Here is a 23,319-nt window from a genome sequence, read left to right as displayed (position 1 = left end):
CAATTCTCTCCCCATGAAACTATCTCCCCTGATTCCCAATTAATAATAGGGTTGTGTCTCCTCAGCCAGGAGTACCCCAGAACTATGGGAATAGACGGAGAAGAAATGAGCATCAAGGATATATCCTCTTTATGCAGGATGCCAACAGTCAAGTTAATCGGTATGGTCTCATGAAAAATAACAGGCTCAAGTAACGGTCTACCATCGATGGCCTCAACAGCCAGAGGTGTCTCTTTTAACTGGGATGGAATAGCATGCTTGGCAGCAAAACCCTGATCTATAAAGCTCTCAGCAGCTCCAGAATCGATTAGTGCCATAGTCTTAACTACTCCCTTCTCCCACTTTAAAGAAACGGGTAACACAAGCCTGAGCTCCTTGTAGTTGTGAATAGAGGACAAAGTAGAAACACCCAAGGCCTGTCCTCTAGAGGAACTTAGGTGCGAGCGTTTCCCGAACGATTGGGACAATTTAGGCGTAAATGACCCCTGACTCCACAATACATACATAAACCCTCCCTTCTCCTGTACTGTCTCTCCCTTTCAGTGAGATGAGTACTGCCTATCTGCATAGGTTCAGGAATACGTAAGTCTTCGAACTCAGAGATTTGAAAGGTAGGCGCTAGTTTAAAGGAGGGTCTACGGGTCCTATCTCGAGTGTTCTGCCTCTCTCTTAAGCGTTCATCAATACGAGATATAAAAGAAATTAAATCCTCCAAATTTTCAGGGAGTTCTCTAGTAGCGACCTCGTCAAGAATTATATCTGATAACCCATTCAGAAACACATCTATATAAGCCTGTTCGTTCCACTTAACTTCTGCCGCCAAGGATCTGAACTCTAGTGCATAATCCACAAGTGTTCGATTGTCCTGTTTAAGGCGCAACATTAATCTAGCTGCATTGACCTTTCTGCCAGGAGGGTCAAAAGTTCTTCTAAACGCAGCTACAAAGGCATTATAATTATAGACGAGTGGATTATCATTCTCCCATAAAGGATTGGCCCATCTCAAAGCTTTTTCAATGAGCAGAGTAATAATAAATCCAACTTTTGCTCTATCTGTAGGATAAGAGCGGGGTTGTAGTTCGAAATGGATGCTAATCTGGTTTAGAAAGCCACGACACTTCTCCGGTGACCCGCCATAACGTACTGGTGGGGTAATACGGGAAGAAGCACCTACAGTGGCTACCTCTAGACCTGAGACTGCAGGAGAGATAGAAGGGGTACGTGTCTCCTCAGGTGGATTACTAGCACGAGACAAAAGTGCCTGTAGTGCCAAAGCCATCTGATCCATCCTATGTTCCATGGCGTCAAACCTGGGATCCGAAGAACCAAGCTGACTGTTTGTACCTGCAGGATCCATTGGCCCTGTCGTAATGTCAGGATCGGGACAGGGATCCAACACGCAGAGTACAAAGAGTGGAAAGGTACGTATACCGGGCCTTAGAATGGCCGGACTAACGTACCGAGAGTAAAGAATAGTCAGAGACAAGCCGAGGTCGAGGGAACGAGAAGACAGATAAGCGAGAGACAAGCCGGGTCAAGGGATAACAGAGAAACAGGGTAGTACAACGAGCCGAGTCAAAACCAAAAGAGCAAACTAGAATACCAGAGCACTGAGTGACTAGACAAGCTAGAACCACGACAGGGCAATGAGCTGAAGTAAGGAGTAAGCTTAAATACCCTGGTTCTGGATGGAAATCACGCCTCTGAAAAGTACCGATTGGATATCGGACACTTGAGTGACAGATAGCTCGTGCTAGCGTCATGACGTCACGTATTGAGCGTCCTGCTAGAAAAGGACGTGGATTCCTCGCGGCCGGTGTTTAAGTGACTGGATGAACCGCGAGGAACGGAGAGGACAGCTCGCCTGGACGGATACACCACCAAGTCTCTACCTCCCTTAGAGGTAGAGGCCTCAGGTACCCTGACAAGGCATGAGTGAAGGTCGGATGCTTTCCGTTATTTTTGGCCTCAAGAAACCGTAGAAAGCCTAGTAAGCTGCTGACTTAATTACTACATGGATAGGGTTATTAAAGGGACGTTTATATGTTAATTTGGAGACTCCCCCAACTGTTGTGCTGTCTATAGGGAGTCTTTTGGATGGTTTGTGGAGTTTTGGTCTCTGAATACCTCTCAGCACACCTTTACCAGATAAGAAGTCAAAATGGGAGTTTGTTGGGGTATAGTGTCAACATGTAATGTTAAATTCCTATTAAGTATAGTTTAATTGTATTGTAGGCTAGTTTCAAAGAGATTTGGCAAAAAGTAGTGAAGGCAACCATTTTCAATTGAAACACATTTATTATAATTAAATCACACACAAATCTCTTAAATATACCATAAGCTCTAGCGTAAGCTTCCTTAATGTTCAATTAATGATTCAATTACTAATTCAAAAGATTATCCAAATCAATTCGGTTATCAGTTTGACTATATTGGGATTAAATTTGGAAATCTATTTTTAAGTCCCAGCAATTCTCATGGTAATATCCTTATACACTGTTTATTTTTTAGGATTATAATTTTTATCTCTATGTAATGAATATACTTTCTATTTCATATCTATATAAAAATACCAGAATAGAGCATTATATTACAATATCAAATACGTGCTGTTATTTAAGTAAATTACAAATTTGCAACAATAACCCCTAAACCCCTTAAGAACAGGGGAAAGAACTATGCCTTATTTCCGCTGTTCTTAAGGGGTTTAGGGGTTATTGTAGACAAATCTGCCTGCGTAAGTGATAAAACTCTGACTTAATGAAACGTAAGGCATGATTAGGTCTTTTAACTGTAGAGGATCTCTGGGCTGAATATTCGCTGTTGGATGGTGTCTTAAAATTCCTGTAAACTAGAACATGACAGAGCAACAGCTGCGTTATTCGGAACAACCGGGACATGGATGCAGTGTAATGAGAACTGTAGTTTAGCTGCTAACTCAGTCAGTTTCATATTAAATTCATCATTTTTAGATATTTTTGACCGGCCTTTATAATGATGTCGCACGCTGCCACGTTAACAAAAAACATCGAACTGCTTTCCTTTACCACTCGTTATCCCATATGTGTGCTGTTACTATTATGGGAAAGACTATGAACAAAGCTGAGGTTTGATTAAAGTTATCTAGAATGGCAGTTTCTGGTGGCCATGTAGCTTGTACCCAATCGTCACCGTATACAGCCGCATAACCTATGGCTCCTGCTGCATCAGTCCATATTACTGGGGAGTCATACATTATGGATGGGACAAATAATGAACTGCCATTCCATGAGGACAGACAGAGATGCCACATTTTAAGTCAGCCCTAGCTGGATCGTCTAAACAAATCTAGAGTTGTCATAAGGCAGTCGGTGTAGCAGTGCAAGTAGTCTGGAGATAAAGGCCCTGCCTTGAGGAATGATCCTTATAGAAAAGTTGAGAGAACCTAAGAGTGAATGTAATTCCTTTCTAATGCCGGACACACAAGTGCTGCAGGAATTGATGTATGTCAGAATTCTGTACTATTTCCTGAGGCAGGCGAGATTGCATGGATTCAGGATTTAGTGCAATACCCAGGAAAGTTATTTCTGTATTGGGACTTCATGTTTTGTCTGCAGCTGCCAGAATTCCTAATTCCTTGAAAAAGAGTGTCTAGTAGACTGTTTGGTGTGGAGTAGTGAGCTTCAATTTAAGAGGAAATCGTCAAGGTAGTGTATCACCACTGGACACCTGTGTTTGTTAAGTAAGAGCTTAGCAATGGATATTTCCATATTTGATATTAATATTTGCATTCTTGATATTGTATATGCGCTTTGTAAGATAATAAAATGTTGATTAGACCTAATGGCCCTTTGGCAGCATTATATTAGACCACATGGACAGCGTGATTTGTGCCTGTGCAATTCTGTGAGTTATTATGTACCTTTATCTTGCTTTAAGATCTATTATTATTTTGCCGGCATGTGTTACTGCCATGTTAAGGATTCAGCAAAAATTGTAAACGTTTTGGGACTATTGGAGCCAAAAGTCAGACTTGTAGAAAGTAGTATTGGTCTTCCCATTTAACACCATGCAAGAGCCAGAGTGATAGATGTATTGGGAGAAGTTTAAAGGCCTTTGATGTCCGTTTTGCTCATCCAGGCTCCTTTACTGGTATCAAATATAGCTTTAATAGCATTGTCTATTTGCGTATTGTAAAAAAAAGTCTTCCGAAGATATTAAAGTGTATTGTTTATGATGTGATTTATATAGTGGGATATTTAAACTATGAAAAGTGTAATATGCCAGGTAGAATATCCCCTAAACTGCAATTTTCCCAAAACTGAGTGAAAAAGAGTTTGTTTTCCCAAGTGAGCCGTATGCATAGTTACTTCATACCTAACAGTGGTTTGGAGAAGTTGCTATAGATCATATTTTTATAACCTTGGAATTTGTAAATGTTTCGTATGCTTATATAAAGCTAAAAACTAGCAGAACAAGACAAGTATACATTTTTATTTAGCTGACGAGGGAAATAAATTATACTAAAATTTTCTAACCAGTATTTCTCAAAGGAAATCCCTGAGCTACAGCAAGATAAAATGAGATTCTCCCCAGGAAGCGATTGCTGAGATCCTAAAGGATTAGGCGGGAATGAGGAAAAGGAGACGGAAGGGAAAAAAAGGGGGGAAACAAGGGGAGGAAAATACAAATGTATACAATATGTTTCCAAATGATGGCAAGCAAGGTAAAATATCAAAAGAAACATAATATCATCCTGATACTGCTAAATCAAATGATCTAGTGGTCTCTTAGCATGTATGTGATTGGAGCATGTATCGAAAGCTCAGACTTGGATCAGACATGCATGATAGAGGCATTCTGATTACATAACTGCAAGGTGATTTATCAAAAGCACAAACAGCTCTAAAGCTATAAATGAGATGGGAAATAATCAGTTAGGACACATTGTCTTAGCATAAGCTCTGAAATACAGTGAGCATATATGAGGGAATCTGCAGGCACTGTCCATAACTGTCTGATATGGACCGTGCCTTATGCCTATCCCACGCATGCTAAAACTCCTTTACTGTGTTAACCTCTACCACTTCAGCTGGAAGGCTATTCCATGCATCCACTACCCTCTCAGTAAAGTAATACTTCCTGATATTATTTTTAAACCTTTGTCCCTCTAATTTAAGACTATGTCCTATTGTTGTGGTAGTTCTCCTTCTTTTAAATAAAGTCTCCTCCTTTACTGTGTTGATTCCCTTTATGTATTTAAATGTTTCTATCATATCCCCCCTGCCTCGTCTTTCCTCCAAGCTATACATGTGAAGATCATTTAACCTTTCCTGGTAAGTTTTATCCTGCAATCCATGAACCAGTTTAGTAGCCCTTCTTTGAACTCTCTCTAAGGTATCAATATCCTTCTGAAGATACGGTCTCCAGTACTGCGTACAATACTCCAAGTGAGGTCTCAACAGTGTTCTGTACAATGGCATGAGCACTTCCCTCTTTCCACTGCTAATACCTCTCCCTATACAACCAAGCATTCTGCTAGCATTTCCTGCTGCTCTATTACATTGTCTGCCTACCTTTAAGTCATCAGAAATAATCACCCCTAAATCCCTTTCCTCAGATGTTGAGGTTAGGACTCTATCAAATATTCTGTACTCTGCCCTTGGGTTTTTACGTCCAAGATGCATTATCTTGCACTTATCCACATTAAATGTCAGTTGTCACAACTCTAACCATTTTTCAAGTTTATCTAAATAATTTGCCATTTGGCTTATCCCTCCTGGAACATCAACCCTGTTACATATCTTAGTATCATCAGCAAAAAGACATACCTTACCATCAAGACCTTCTGCAATATCACTAATAAAAATATGAAAGAGAATTGGTCCAAGTACAGATCCCTGAGGTACCCCACTGGTGACAAGCCCAAGCTTCGAATATACTCAATTGGCTACAACCCTCTGTTGCCTGTCACTCAGCCACTGCCTTACCCATTCAACAATATTGGAATCCAAACTCAAAGATTGTAGTTTGTTGATAAGCCTTCTATGTGCAACAGTGTCAAAAGCCTTACTCAAATCTAGGTAAGCAATGTCTACTGCACCACCCTGATCTATTATTTTAGTTACCCAATCAAAAAAATCAATAAGATTAATTTGGCATGATCTCCCTGAAGTAAACCCATTTTGTCTCTGATCTTGAAATCCATGTGTTTTTAGATGTTCAACAATCCTATCTTTTAACATGGTTTCCATTACTTTCCCCACTACTGACGTAAGGCTTACCGGCCTATAGTTGCCCGACTCCTCCCTACTACCTTTTTTGTGAATGGGCACAACATTCACTAACTTCCAATCTTCTGGGACTACTCTTTTTAACAATGATTGGTTAAATAAATCTGTTAATTGTTTTGCTAGTACACCACTAAGCTCTTTTAATAATTTTGGGTGTATTCCATCAGGTCCCATTGACTTCATTTTCGACTGTAAATACTGAACAAAAATATTAATTGAGGCAGTCAGCTAGACCTTTATCCTCTTCTACATACCTTCCTTCTTTTGTTTTTAATCTAACTAATCCTTGATTTACTTTCCTTTTCTCATTTATGTATCTAAAAAATGTTTTGTCCCCTTTTTTTTCTGACTGTGCTATTTTCTCTTCTGTGTGTGATTTGGAAGCTCTTATAACTTGCTTAGCCTCTTTCTGCCTAATCTTATAGATTATTCTGTCTTCCTCAATTTTTTTATACTTACTAAATGCCACCTTTTTGTTTTTTACTATTTTGGCCACATCTGTGGAGTACCACAGTGGTTTCTTGAATTTTTTGCTTTTGCTGACAAGCCTAATGCAATTTTCTGTTGCCTTCAGCAATGCAACTTTTAAATAATACCATTGCTACTGGACTCCATTTAAACTGCTCCAGTCTGACAAGGACTCCTTTACGCATATTCTAATTTTAGAAAAGTCTGTTTTTTTAAGTCTCAAACTTTTGTTTTTGTGTGGTGTGACACAGTCACTGTTCTTATATTAAATCACACTGACTGATGATCACTGGATCCTAAACTTTCACCTACAGTAATATCTGATACCAAATCTCCATTTGTTAACACTAAATCTAGTATGGCCTCTTTACGAGTTGGCTCTTCAACGACTTGTTTTAGAGACAATCCCAGTAGGGAGTTTAGAATATGTGTGCTCCTGGCACAAGCAGCTATTTTTGTTTTCCAATTCACATCAGGAAGATTAAAGTCACCCATGATGATAACTTCCACTTTCATTGTGATTTTAGCTATTTCCTCAACTAGTAGATTATCTAACTCTTCTATTTGTCCTGGGGGCCTATAAATCACACCTACACAAGTTACTGTGTGATAACCAAATTCTAACGTAACCCAAACAGACGCTATGTTCGCCTCACTAACTTTTATTAGGCTTGATTTTATGCTATCCTTCACATACAGGGCCTCCCATCCCCCTTTCTTGCCTTCCCTGTCTTTTCTATATAAAGAGTACCCTGGTATTGCTATGTCCCAGTCATTTTTCTCATTATACCATGTCTCAGTAACAGCGACTAAATCTACATTATCAGTTGCCATTATTGCCACAAGTTCATGGATCTTATTCCCTAAACTGCAAGCATTTGTAGACATGACTCTAAGTTTATCATTTTTTAACACACTTGCTACAGTCCCCTTCTGTCCTTGTTTTGGGGGGCAATTGGATTGATGTTTCATCACCATTTTGCCCCCCCCCCCCCCTAGTTTAAATACATCCTAGCAAAACCTTTGAGCTGCTCACTGAGAACATTTGTTCCCTTTTGAGAAAGATGCAAACCATCTTTTTTGTACAGTTTATTTCCATTCCAAACAGAGCTACAATGAGAAATAAAGCCAAATCCTTGCTCCCGACACCATTCACCAAGCCACAAGTTAAAGTCCCTAATACTCATCCGCCTGTCGTTCTGAGTGTTATGCACAGGCAGAATTTCAAGGAATGACAGTGTGGAAGCAACCTGCTGTATATCATTGGCAAAAACACTAAAAACTTCCTTAACCTCTGAAACCTCATTGCAAGCCAAGTAATTTGTCCCTAGATGGACAAGTACATCCAATTCCCCTTCCTGCTTTGCTCGCTTAACAATATTACAGATACGTCTCCTGTCTCTGTGAGCAGTAGCTCCGGGAAGACCTATCACAAGACCACCATTGTCCATCTCCACACCTCTTATGATGGAATCCCCCAACAACAACTGATTTCTATTAGGTCTCACCATAGTCCCCAAGCCTATCTCCACAACACCACTACAATTGGTGCCTGAGCCTGTCTCCACAACACCCATAATTTCATCAATATCTGCTACAATTGCCATCTTACATCTAACAAAAAACATACAAAATATATATATATTTTTTTATTTATTCATGTATTCCTGAAATTACATATATAGTAATACATTTAAGAAACAAAAACTTCAACCATATAGCGGTTTACAGGGGAATTAGTTACTAAAATTATTTTAAATATATTGATTTATTGAATATATCCATATGGTGGAGAATTAAGTAACCTGATAAGATTATTTGTGTATTTTTATGTGTGCGCCGTAACTTCATTTGTATCATGTATGAATATTGGTCACTACGGCAGCACCATTCATGTAGAATGCATTTTCCGGGTTTGACCCTAATCCTTTTTGTCATTGCAATGCGAGTTTGGAATCCAGACCAGATTCCCTTTGAGGTTGAGCTTTGGAGGTGACCACAGGTGTGTATATATGATGAGTTTTTGAATAGCAATGTCATTTTTATTATAACCTTAATTTAGCACATATTGATTTGCATTGTGAGTATATTCATCCAAGCAATAACACTTTAATTGTTTAATTTTGACACTGTTTTTAATTGATTTTATCACATTAATTTTGTACACTCACTATGCTCTTACAATAGATTAACCTAATACACTTTAGCTTATTTGGCACTTTTTAACTTGTCTCCCACATTTAGATTTAGTGTAGGACCCACAGATATTGCAAATTAAGTAGCCTGATAACATAAAAATAAGTGTGCGCCGGAACTTAAAGCGGCACTGTCATGCCGAACTTACCTTTCCTCAATCTCTTCCTCTTCTCCCCCTCTCTCAGGATCTGTTCTTCTTTTCTTCCTGTCTTCTTAGTTTTCTTTAAAACCATAAGACAAAGTAGGGACTCTTTGTCTTATGGGATTCCTCCGCTTGACCAGCTCTGACCAGCGGAGGAGCAAAGGCTTCATTTCCGCTGGTCAGAGCAATTTTCCCATGATCCCTAGCTTTCCTCCCTGTTCCCACAATGCTTCCTGTCAGTATTGCCGAACGTCCTGTCACTTAGACAGAACGCCGGCAAAACTGCCGAATTGCATCCTAACAGAATGAGAAGAGTGTCTCCATTCGTGTTAGGATGCAATTCGGTGCTTTGATCGTATCGGAATTTCATTCTAATGAATGAAACTCCGATCCTATTCATTGCCGCGGCTGCATCTTGCAGCCGCTTAGTAGATAACTCCCTAATTCCCACGGTATCAGGGAGCTATCTACTAAAAGGCTGAAAGACCTGAATTGGTCTTTCAGCCAACTTTACTAATACTAAGTAAAGATTACTTAGTATTAGTAAATAATATGCCCCTACTCGCTATACCGCGAGTAGGGGCATGTCTAGTAAGCAGTGAGCAGCCTGTGGCTGCTCACTGTAAAAAAAACAAAACAAAAAAAAAACTAATAAACACCCCCCCTCCCCTACGCGGGGGTTAAAGATTGGGGGGGGGACCTACTGTCTTCCCTCCTGGCCCCCACCCCTGCGCGGTGGGTGGGGGCCCTAATAAAACAATAAGGGGGGGGACCTACTGTCCTCCCCCCCGGCCCCCACCCCTGAGCGGTGGGTGGGGGCCCTAATAAAACAATAAGGGGGGGGACCTATTGTAGTCCCCCCTGGCCCCCACCCATGCGCGGTGGGTGGGGACCCTAATAAAACAATAAGGGGGGGGGACCTTCTGTCCTCCCCCCCGGCCCCCACCCCTGCGCGGTGGGTGGGGGCCCTAATAAAAACAATAAGGGGGGGGGACCTACTGTCCTCCCCCCCGGCCCCCACCCCTGAGCGGTGGGTGGGGGCCCTAATAAAACAATAAGGGGGGGGGACCTATTGTCCTCCCCCCCTGGCCCCCACCCCTGCGCGGTGGGTGGGGGCCCTAATAAAAACAATAAGGGGGGGGACCTACTGTCCTCCCCCCCGGCCCCCACGCCTGAGCGGTGGGTGGGGGCCCTAATAAAACACTAAGGGGGGGGGGAACTACTGTCCTCCCCCCTAGCCCCCACCCCTGCGCGGTGGGTGGGGGCCCTAAATGACCCCCCCCCCATCAAGGTGACTAGGGGTCCCAAGCCCCTAGTCACCCCCCACCCAAAACATTCTATCCCCTACCTACCCCCCTCACCCTAAAAATAGTGAGGGGGGAATAAAATAACTAACCTGTAAAAAAAAAAAAAAATTAAACTTGCCATTTGACGTCTTCTTTTTTCTAAATTCTTCTTACTTCAGCCCCCCAAAAGGCCAAATAAAAATCCATAAACCCGTCGCACTTTAAAAAAAACAAAAAAAAAAAAACGAGCGCAAACAAAAATTAATCCATCTTCACCCATGGAGGGCACGCCGCGTACTGAGCTCCGCAAGGGGGGTCACGGCTTATAAAGCCTTGCCCCGCCCTGCAATTAGGCTTAGAACACAATGATTGGTTGGTTTAAGCCAATCAGAGTGCTCTGTGTCATTTTACACAGCGTGGGAAAATTCAAAAGAACTTTCCCACGCTGTGTAAAATGACAGATCACTGTGATTGGATGGTTTTCAAACCATCCAATCACAGTGCTCTGTGTCATTTTACAAGCATGGGAAAATTCCAAAGAACTTTCCCACGCTTGTAAAATGACACAGAGCACTGTGATTGGATGGATTTCAAACCATCCAATCACAGTGCTCTGTGTCATTTTACACAGCGTGGGAAAGTTCAATTTTCCCAACCAATCATTGTGTTCTAAGCCTAATTGCAGGGCGGGGCAAGGCTTTATAAGCCTTGACCCGCCCTGCGGAGCTCAGTACGCGGCGTGTCCTCCATGGGTGAAGATGGATTAATTTTTGTTTGCGCTCGTTTTTTTTTTTTTGTTTTTTTTTTAAAGTGCGACGGGTTTATGGATTTTTATTTGGCCTTTTGGGGGGCTGAAGTAAGAAGAATTTAGAAAAAAGAAGACGTCAAATGGTAAGTTTAATTATTTTTATTTTTTTACAGGTTAGTTATTTTATTCCCCCCTCACTATTTTTAGGGTGAGGGGGGTAGGTAGGGGATAGAATGTTTTGGGTGGGGGGTGACTAGGGGCTTGGGACCCCTAGTCACCTTGATGGGGGGGGGTTCATTTAGGGCCCCCACCCACCGCGCAGGGGTGGGGGCCAGGGGGGAGGACAATAGGTCCCCCCCCTTATTGTTTTATTAGGGCCCCCACCCACCGCTCAGGGGTGGGGGCCGGGGGGGAGGACAGTAGGTCCCCCCCCCTTATTGTTTTATTAGGGCCCCCACCCACCGCGCAGGGGTGGGGGCCAGGGGGGGAGGACAATAGGTCCCCCCCCTTATTGTTTTATTAGGGCCCCCACCCACCGCTCAGGGGTGGGGGCCGGGGGGGAGGACAATAGGTCCCCCCCCTTATTGTTTTATTAGGGCCCCCACCCACCGCTCAGGGGTGGGGGCCGGGTGGAGGACAGTAGGTCCCCCCCCTTATTGTTTTATTAGGGCCCCCACCCACCGCGCAGGGGTGGGGGCCAGGGGGGGAGGACAATAGGTCCCCCCCCTTATTGTTTTATTAGGGCCCCCACCCACCGCGCAGGGGTGGGGGCCAGGGGGGGAGGACAATAGGTCCCCCCCCTTATTGTTTTATGGGGCCCCCACCCACCGCTCAGGGGTGGGGGCCGGGGGGGAGGACAGAAGGTCCCCCCCCTTATTGTTTTATTAGGGCCCCCACCCACCGCGCAGGGGTGGGGGCCGGGGGGGGGGCAGTAGGTCCCCCCCTTATTACCATTTTGTTTTGTTTTTTACAGTGAGCAGCCACAGGCTGCTCACTGTTTAGTGGACATGCCCCTACTCGCGGTATAGCGAGTAGGGGTATTGGGGAGATTTTAATCTCCCTTGTGCTATTATGGGGGTCATATTGACCCCCATAGAGTGAGGGGGGGACCTGGGGGGCTTATGAAGTGGTGGGGAGCACAGCTCCCCACCGCTTCTGTCTTTACATATTACAAGGAGGGAGCTGCACGCCGGTAGCTCCCTCCTTGTAATAAACTGAACGAACAAACTAACACTGATACACAGTGTTAGTTTGTTCGTCTGATTTTTTCTATTCATTCATTCGTCTGTCTGATGAATGAATGAATAGATGAAATTCCCGTTCGCATGTCCAGGTGTTTCACTGGGCATGTGCGGGAATCTCACAGTCTGTCTAGTGTGGGTAGATGACGTGTCCCACAGGGACTTCACCTACCCACACAAAGATGGCGGCGCCCTGAATAAAGATCGGGGCAGAAGATAAAGAATTAAAAAGAGGTAATGTGGGGTCTTAGGGGCATTTGGGGGTGACTAGGGGGTCGATTGGATGTAGTGGAGGCGGGAGGGGGGTTAAAAAAAAAACGGGATTCGGCATGACAGTGCCGCTTTAATTTGTATCCGGTTTAAATACATTGATTATCATGTTTTGAGTTATTCACTAAACTAAAAATCATTTTAAATTATTCAAATGATTTGTAGAATTTTCCTCCTTTGTCCTAGTCACAGTTTGGCTATTTTTATAAATCTGGCCATTCAAATTTCAATTCACCACAACTTTGAATTTAGAAACAACTTCTTTATTTACTAACCTGTAAATCACTGGGCCCAAATAGCCAAATTGGAAAAATCTCTGTTTTCAGTATTTCAAATTGTAGGGAAATGAAAACAGAAATAGATTTTCTGGGCTTGATGGAGAGTATCTTAAAACGTTATGATAAATGGCCAGTGGTAACCGTGGCAATTTACAAGTTATTTTAAGAATCAGAGAGTTTTCTTATTTAATTTAAAGTGCTAAAACATAAACAGTAAAAGTACCAAAACAAAGATCAGGTCTAAGAGTGAAGTAGAACTGCAGTGATTTGTAAAAATGACACTACTATAAGCTAGAACTCTTAGAACTTAGGCAATGTAAGCAGTAGTTGATGCTCATGTGAAGTGTACTGGCCAAATATGACACAAGCTCCCTCCAACCACTGTTAATGACTTATGGCAAGCTAGGAGACCAATCGATTTCATTAACAAATAACTGTCAAATAGTGGACCTCTATACTACAATATTTCCTCTATTTAGTGTCAGTCTGTATCTACACAACCAGCTACTCAGCTTCAGAGCATTAGCCAGAGCTGTTCCCAAACAATTTAGATGTTCACTGTTTGATTATTTGTGGATACATAGTTCCACCAGACCCAGAACCATCATCTAGGCTGGAATCTGAGGACTCCGTTACAGCTGATCTTCATCTAGATGGATTTATGTCCATGGATTGCTGGACTGACTTATTCTGATTATACACATTCTACAACATTTCTCTAACTTACACATTCCCCCAGTTTGCACGCACTCAGGCTGTCCATATGTCACATGAACTACATGAACTACTACATGAGCTGAAGGCATTTTGCCAAGACGAATGAGCAGCTATACCACCTGAAAGAATTAGGGGCCTCATAGGCAACTATTACAAAAGAATGCACACTGTCATTGATGCTAAAGGGGATAATACATAGTATTTAGACCTAAGGGTATGCAGACTTTTGAACAGAGGTCATTTAATTTTTTTCTTTGTTGCCATGTTTTGTTTTATGATAGTGACGTTATTTTATAACCAACAGTTAAATAGGAATCCTATAATAAATAAAAGAAATGTGTTTTGCCTGCTCACTTATGTTTTCTTTAAAAATGGTACATATATTATCAATTCTCCAAGGGAATGCAAGCTTTTGTAATATCACTCTTCTGATAGAGAGAAATCCATAAAGAACTATCTATTGATTTTTTCGCAATGCTTTTCACTTTCACTTCTTATCTACATCAATGACTGCAGCTTCCACTTTTTTGTGGTCTTTATGTTTCTGCAGTTATTTGTTATATTTTCCTTTTACAATTCTCTTTTTAACTAGAATATATTTTTAGTAATGCCTCCAGCTTCCTTCTTATTTCATTCTCTGTTATTCTAAATGAAAAGAATACTAGTGAGAGATTTGATTAGAATGTACTTGCCGCTTTATTATGCAGTGAATATCTTGTGATATCCTGTGGTCAAATATTCTGTTAGTTCTCCACTACTTTAACTACATTCAAATTTCATTCTGAAAAAAAAAAATATATATATATATATTTTTTTTTTTTTTTGCAGAATTAAATATATATTTCTTACCTTTTGCATCTTCCTTTTGGCTGAAAATACATTGAATGCATGTGAACAATTGTATTCTTGGCAGCTAATATAAAGAGGTTGGCAGGGCACTGAGGGACACCATGCAGAATTCCGGAGAGAGTTACACTGTCAACATACTTCTAGAATTCCCTGGTTTACAACAATGGACAATTATAGGAGCCATGTTTTTTTCTACTGGGGAAAAAGTATGTGCGGATACGATAGCTGTAGCTTTTCAAGCAAATAATCAGATAAACAATAAGTATGAATAAAATATATTCAAACAATAACTTTATTTAATTTTATCTAAAATTATACAATTTCATGCAGCCACAAGATAAATATTTTTACACTTCAGATATCTGGAATTTTCTTCTCAAATCTAGCACAGTTTTATATAAAATGAGACCTTAAAGAGAATGAATTCCAAGAATATTGCTAAACTGAAACAGTTCTGTAAAGAGGAATGGTCAATAATTACTCCTGACCGTTGTGCACGTCTGATCTGCAACTACAGGAAACGTTTGGTTGAAGTTATTGCTGCCAAAGGAGGTTCAATCAGTTATTAAATCCAAGGGTTCACATACTTTTTCCACCTGCACTGTAAATGTTTACATGGTGTGTTCAATAAAAACATGGCAACATTTCATTCTTTGTGTGTTATTAGTTTAAGCAGACTGTGATTGTCTATTGTTGTGGCTTAGATGATGATCAGATCACATTTTATGACCAATTTGTGCAGAAATCCATATCATTCCAAAGGGTTCACATACTTTTTCTTGCAACTGTATATTTTTAATATAAATGCATATATATTAAACAAGAGGAAATCTGGAACTGGGCATCCTGGAACAGAATATTCCAAAGAATAAAATCCACAAAGAGGTATAGGAAGATCATAGATCTGGATTGTGGCAGGCAGTGAGAGTACATAGTCCAACGAGAAAATTCAGAGATTAAATATCATGGCGACAGCTGAAAAAGAAGAGAGGTAAAGGAGAAGACAGGTAAGAAGTGGAAAAAACACCCAACCAGGATCAAAACCCTGGGCTTTAGGCACTAAAGCAGCTGTCCTTCTAATAATCAGTTGCAGTGGGTTCTGGGGTTTAATAATGTTGTATTTGGCCAAACGCCCTGCATCAGTGAAACAATATTAGCACAGTTATTCTGGATATGTTGGTGCCATTTTGACATGCACATGCACAGGGCCGCCATCAGGGCGTGACAACCTTAACGGTTGTCACGGGCAGGGGCGTATTAGCCGCGAGGCAAACAAGGCATTTGCCTTGGGTGGCATTTTCCAGGGGGCGGCAAAAAAAGCCGCCCCCAAACGCCCAGGGCAAATGCCTTGTTAGCCTTGCGGCTAACTGACATGCCGTCTGGGCGGTCTGCTGGGCAGTGCTGGCGGGCGGCCGGCCGGCGAGGGAGCACTTCCTCTGAGCTGTCTGCTCAGCTCCCTCGCGCGCCGCACAGTGAGGCTGGGAGCCGGAATATGATGTCATATTCCGGCTCCGCCTCCCAGCCTCACTGTGCGGCGCGCGAGGGAGCTGAGCAGACAGCTCAGAGGAAGTGCTCCCTCGCCGCCCGCCCGCCCGCCAGCACTGCCCAGCAGCCACTGGACCACCAGGGAGAAATAGGAACCCCCCAGCATTCCCAAAGGTAAGGAGGCTAGGGGGGGGGGGGGGATTTAAAAAAAAAAAGTGTTAAATATGTGAGTGAGTGTGTGTGTGTGTGTGTGTGTGTGTGTGAATGTCTGTTAGTGTGTGTGTGTGAATGTGTGTGTGTCTGTCTGTTAGTGTGTGTGTGTCTGTCTGTTAGTGTGTGTGTGTGTCTGTCTGTCTGTCTGTCTGTCTGTTAGTGTGTGTGTGTGTCTGTTAGTGTGTGTGTGTGTGTCTGTCTGTTAGTGTGTGTGTGTGTGAATGTCTGTTAGTGTGTGTGTGAATGTCTGTTAGTGTGTGTGTGTGTGTGAATGTCTGTAAGTGTGTCTGTGTATGTCTGTTAGTGTGTGTGTGTGTGTGAATGTCTGTTAGTGTGTGTGTGTATGTCTGTTAGTGTGTGTGTGTGTGTGTGTGAATGTCTGTTAGTGTGTCTGTGTATGTCTGTTAGTGTGTCTGTGTATGTCTGTTAGTGTGTCTGTGTATGTCTGTTAGTGTGTGTGTGTGTGTATGTCAGTGTGTGTATGTCAGTGTGTGTCTGTTAGTGTGTGTTTGTGTGTGTCTGTTAGTGTGTGTCTGTTAGTGTGTGTGTGTGTATGTCTGTTAGTGTGTATGTCTGTTAGTGTGTGTGTATGTATGTCTGTTAGTGTGAGTGTGTGTGTCTGTTAGTGTGAGTGTGTGTGTGTATCTGCTAGTGAGTGTGTGTATGTTGGTGTGTGTGTGTTTCTGTTAGCGAGTGTGTGTTTCTGTTAGCTAGTGTATGCATATCTGTAAGTGAATGTGTGTGTGTGTGTGTATTTAGAAGGCGGGGCGGGGGAAGGGTGGGGGTGGTGCGGGCGGGGGAAAGGGTTGGATGGGGGTGGGGCGGGCGGGAGGGGGGCGCCTGAGTTTTGTCCTGCCTAGGGCAGCACAAAACCAGGATACACCACTGGTCACGGGCCAGGCGGGTGTGGGGCCCATCGGGTGGCCCACACACTTAGGGCCACCCGATGGGCCCCCTCCTTCAGGGGCCCGGTCGCGCTATACCCCTTTAAAAAAATACTTCCTCCCAGCTCACTCCGTGCACGAGGGGCGCGTGCGCAATGATTCCCATCATCCCCAGCCACCCTCCTGCAAAGAAAAGGTAAGAGACAGGAGGGTGGCTGGAAAATGAGCACGGTGTGTGTGTGTCTGTATGCATGTATGTCTGTATGTATGTATGTATGTATGTATGCAGAACGCAGTTGCAAGGCTACTTACGGGTGTGGCCCGCAATGACCATATCACTCCATCATTAAGAGCCTTGCACTGGTTGCCCGTTCGTGAACGGGTTCTGTTTAAAAATGGTTGTTTGGTATATAAGGCAGTCCATGGTATGGGACCAGACTATCTGAAGGATAAATTCACACGCTATACTCCCAGTCGATCCTTGAGATCGGCTGATTTAGCCTTATTGAAGATTCCAAATTTTAAAAAGAAAAAGTGCGGAGGGAGAACGAGTGATGTTCAGGGAGCGCAATTTTGGAACTCCCTGCCTCTGACATTAAGACTTGAGAATGATCTACTGAAGTTTCGCCGGAGCTTAAAAACAGTTTTATTTGCTCAGGCGTATGGGATGACATGAAACTTTTAACCTGGTTCAAATGCATGTGATTATAATGCTGTTGTTTGCTGGATATTGTTTTGTCTGTTTTATTGCTGGTATGCACATCGAGACCCTATGGGTAATAAGACTGCGTTTCTTAAGAATTTTTAATAAATAAATAATAAATAAATAAATGTCTGTGCATGTATATGTATGTATGTCTGTGTATGTAGGTCTATGTATTTATGTCTGTCTGTATGTCTGTGTATGTATGTCTGTCTGTATGTCTGTATACATGTATGTCTATGTATGTATTATGTATGTATGTATATGTATGTGTCTGTCTGTATGTCTGTATGTCTGTATACATGTATGTCTATGTATGTATGTATGTATGTGTCTGTATGTCTGTGTGTGTGTATGTCTGTCTGTGTATGTATGTATGTATGTATATATGTATGTATCTGTCTGTGTATGTATGTCTGTGTGTATGTCTGTGTATGTATGTCTGTCTGTATGCATGTATGTATGTATGTCTATGTATGTGTCTGTCTGTATGTCTGTGTATGTATGTCTGTCTGTATACATGTATGTCTGTGTGTGTATGTCTGTCTGTGTATGTATGTATGTCTGTATGTATGTATCTGTCTGTGTATGTGTGTATGTATGTATGTATGAATGCATGTATGTGTATGTATGTATGTATGTATGTATGTATGTGTATGTATGTATGTCTGTATGTATGTGTATGTATGTGTGTATGTCTATGTATGTATGTATGTATGTCTATGTAAGTGTCTGTCTGTCTGTATGTCTATGTATGTCTGTCTGGATGCATGGATGTCTATGTCTGTCTGTCTGACTGCATGCATGTATGTCTGTCTGTATGTCTTTGTGTGTATGTATGTCTGTATGTATGTATGTATGCCTGTGTATGTATGTCTATGCATTTATGTATGTCTGTGTGCATGCCATGTATGTATGTGTGTCTATGTCTATGTATGTGTCTGTCTGTATGTCTGTGTATGTATGTCTGTCTGTAGGTCTGTATACATGTATGTGTATGTATGTATGTCTATGTATGTCTGTCTGGATGCATGTATGTATGTCTATGTCTGTCTGTCTGACTGCATGTATGTCTGTCTGTATGTATGTCTGTGTGTGTATGTATGTCTGTATGTCTGTATGTATGTCTGCATGCATGCATGTCTGTATGCATGCATGTATGTCTATGGATGGAAGGAAGGTATGTAGATGAGGATAAAGGTCTAGCTGACTGCCTCAATGAATATTTGTGTTCGGTATTTACAGCTGAATATGAAGGAAAGGGACCTCAGTTAAGAAAAAGGATAAATGAGTCATTTATTACACGTGAGTTTATAGAGGAAGATGTTCTATTTCAACTGTCAAAAGTAAAGACAAATAAGTCAATGGGACCTGATGGAATACACCCAAAGCTATTAAAAGAGCTTAGTGGTGTACTAGCAAAACCATTAACAGATTTATTTAACCAATCATTGTTAACAGGAGTAGTCCCAGAAGATTGGAAGTAAGCGAATGTTGTGCGCATTCACAAGAAAGGTAATAGGGAGGAGTCTGGCAACTATAGGCCAGTAAGCCTTACTTCAGTAGTGGGGAAAGTGATGGAAACCATGTTAAAGGATAGGATTGTTGAACATCTAAAAACACATGGATTTCAAGATCAGAGACAACATGGGTTTACTTCAGGGAGATCATGCCAAACTAATCTTATTGATTTTTTTGATTGGGTAACCAAAATTATAGATCAGGGTGGTGCAGTAGACATTGCTTACCTAGATTTCAGTAAGGCTTTTGACACTGTTTCACATAGAAGGCTTATCAATAAACTGCAATCTTTGAGTTTGGATTCCAATATTGTTGAATGGGCAAGGCAATGGCTGAGTGACAGGTAACAGAGGGTTGTAGTAAATGGAGTATATTCGAAGCTTGGGCTTGTCACCAGTGGGGTACCTCAGGGATCTGTACTTGGACCTATTCTCTTTAATATTTGTATTAGTGATATTGCAGAAGGTCTTGATGGTAAGGTGTGTCTTTTTGCGGATGATACTAAGATATGTAACAGGCTTGATGTTCCAGGAGGGATAAGCCAAATGGCAAATTATTTAGATAAACTTGAAAAATGGTTAGAGTTGTGACAACTGACATTTAATGTGGATAAGTGCAAGATAATGCATCTTGGACGTAAAAACCCAAGGGCAGAGTACAGAATATTTGATAGAGTCCTAACCTCAACATCTGAGGAAAGGGATTTAGGGGTGATTATTTCTGATGACTTAAAGGTAGGCAGACAATGTAATAGAGCAGCAGGAAATGCTAGCAGAATGCTTGGTTGTATAGGGAGAGGTATTAGCAGTGGAAAGAGGGAAGTGCTCATGCCATTGTACAGAACACTGGTGAGACCTCACTTGGAGTACTGTACACAGTACTGGAGACCATATCTTCAGAAGGATATTGATACCTTAGAGAGAGTTCAAAGAAGGGCTACTAAACTGGTTCATGGATTGCAGGATAAAACTTACCAGGAAAGGTTAAAGGATCTTAACATGTATAGCTTGGAGGAAAGACGAGACAGGGGGGATATGATAGAAACATTTAAATACATAAAGGGAATCAACACAGTAAAGGAGGAGACTTTATTTAAAAGAAGGAGAACTACCACAACAAGAGGACATAGTCTTAAATTAGAGGGACAAAGGTTTAAAATAATATCAGGAAGTATTACTTTACTGAGAGGGTAGTGGATGCATGGAATAGCCTTCCAGCTGAAGTGGTAGAGGTTAATACAGAAAAGGAGTTTAAGCATGCGTGGGATAGGCATAAGGCTATCCTAATTATAAGATAAGGCCAGGGACTAATGAAAGTATTTAGAAAACTGGGCAGACTACATGGGCCGAATGGTTCTTATCTGCTGTCACAGTCTATGTTTCTATGTTTCTATGTATATATGTATGTCTGTATGTCAGTATGAATGTATGTCTGCATATCATTATGAACGTATGTCTGTGTGTATGGATGTCTGTATGCATGTATGTCTGTCAGTAGGTCTGTATATATGCATGTATGTCAGTCCTTATGTATGTATGTCTGTATTCCATTATGAATGTATGTGTGTATGGATGTCAGTGTCTGTATTTATGTGTCTTTATGTCTTCATGCATGTGTGTCTGTATGTATGTTAGTATGTGTCTGTCTTTTACTATGTATGCCTTTGTGTATGTCTCAGTATGTGTGTGTCAGTATGTATGCCTCTATGCGTGTATGTCTGTTTCAGTATGTGTGTCAGTTAGTATGTATCTGTGTCCTTTTGTATCAGTGTGTGTGTTTGTGTCTGTGTATGTATTCCTGTGGGCGGTATTTGGAGGCGGACCCAGTGGGAGGACCCAGTGGGCGGTAACTTGTTTCTTTTAAGAAAATACTTTACATTTGCAACAACATGAAAACAGTCAAATATAGTGCACTAAAACATAATTACAAATATTTACACACGGTGTTGGGTAATGGAGGAGCTCTGTTCTTTTTAAAGATGGACTGCAAAAATCCATCAGTTTCTTTTAACCAGGCTTCACACTTAAGCTGTTCCACAGGGTCAAAACCTTGGGACCTATACAGTAAAGCCTCAATCCTTAGTTGTAACAGAGCCTGTGAATTCAGCAAATCTAGTATAAATGGTGAGGAAACTTAACTGCTTTCATTTAATGGGTGTATAAAAATATCTCATTGTGTTTAAGATACTTAATATTCAGATGTAAAATAGCCTTTTCTGGTGCCTTAGGTATGGACTTGTTTAGCAGCTTCTCTAACTTAGTAAAAGCCTCATTCCATAATTATTTTACCATTTCACAATCCAAATATGTACAGAGGATGCACAATGTTTATTACATCTCCAACATATTGGGGAATATGCACAATACATTTTGGACAACATAGACAGCACCAAATACCATAATATCATTACTTTGTTACTTTGAATAAGACCTCAATTGGTATAAACAATGAATATATTTACATGCTTTAGGAAGGATATTTTTTCCATTTTTCAAATGCTTGACTGGTGCTAGGAGCTTCTATTTTTAGTAAGCCCCCCTAAATTTTGAGGCTACTTTATTTATCTATTTGTTTTTAAACAATGAATATAATATCTCTTTGACTCCCTTTGTGGGATTAAAAATAACATGTTGTTCTTTATTCTAATATATGTGTATAGGTTTGTATTTAGTAAATTAAATTATTGTAAGATTTGTTAAAATGGTTTAAATTTGTCTTTTGCTATTAACTGATCCACTTGAGGTATTCATTATTATTAACAACTAAAAATACAATTCTATTCCCCCTTCCCTTTTGTTATCTTGCAGGATGGGGGGCATGCTAATCTCTAGTGGTCCAGTGTGCAGGGAATATGGTCTGCGCCTCGGTCTCCATGTGTAATATTTGTTATAGGTGTATTGACTGTATGTGAAATATGTGTGTATTGACTATGTGTGATTTTTGTGGTGGGTATTTAAATGCGATTTAAAAATGCATGTAGGCCCAGGTGTGAATGCTGGTGAGTATTTAGCAGTGTCACATACACAGAGTCCTATAGTCAGACACACAGTCATGTGCACATTGCTATATACACATACTGTCAATACAGCCACTTGTGCACAGCTCTAGGCACATAGTAACTCGCACACAGTCACACGCACAGTTAAAATCAGAAACTCACATGCAGACAGTCACACACATACACAGCTACAGGCAGTCACATACATACACACAGTTTACGAAGACAGTCACATGCACATTCACAGGCAGTCACACACAAAATGTGGTTAATGGGATTTACTGTCCTGACAGGAAAAGTTGTGCCAAGCAACATTACCGTCATGACAGGAAAAGTTGTGCCGAGCAGCAATCATGCACATGGAAACCTGGTAATTAATTTTGGGGTCAAAGGCCGGTCATAGCCAATCAAAGCCACAGGAGGGTTTGTGCTGAGCAGCAATCATGCACATGGAAACCTGGTAATTGCCTTTGGAGTCAAAGAATGGTTACAGCCAATCGGAACCAACGGAGGGGTATTTAAACCAAATTCTCATCTTGCTCATTGCCCTGTCGTGGTTTCATGCCTATGGTTATCCGAGAGTGCGTTCCTGATCTTGATTTTCTGGTATTTGACTTTGGCTTTGTTTTGACTTCCCTGATATCTGGTATCCTTGAATTTTGGCTTTCCCTCATCTTTGTGTCTGATTCTGTGTCCTAGATCTCGGCAAGTATTTTGACTATTCTTGGAGATGTTAAGTTCGGCCATTTTAAGGTCCGGTTATACGTTATCCTTAGTCCTAGGTGTGACACAGTACTGCGTACTGGATCAACTTGTCATCCTGACATTATGACATGGCCATAGATCCTGCAGAATTGTGTTAGCACAAAGCAGCTTGTAAGAGAAAGCTAGAGGAGAATGATCACCGTATGGATCAATTTGCCGAGGCTTTTAGCATGCTCCTTACTTGGACAGCTCATTTACAACCTGAGGCTTCTCCAATTATGTCACCACTGCCTAACGTACCTCCACCTATAGTATATAAGGCACCTATGATCTCCTTAGTTCC

Source organism: Pelobates fuscus, chromosome 3 (genome assembly GCF_036172605.1).
Source record: "Pelobates fuscus isolate aPelFus1 chromosome 3, aPelFus1.pri, whole genome shotgun sequence".
Taxonomy (NCBI): Eukaryota; Metazoa; Chordata; class Amphibia; order Anura; family Pelobatidae; genus Pelobates; species Pelobates fuscus.
Note: the sequence above shows the minus strand (reverse complement) of the source record.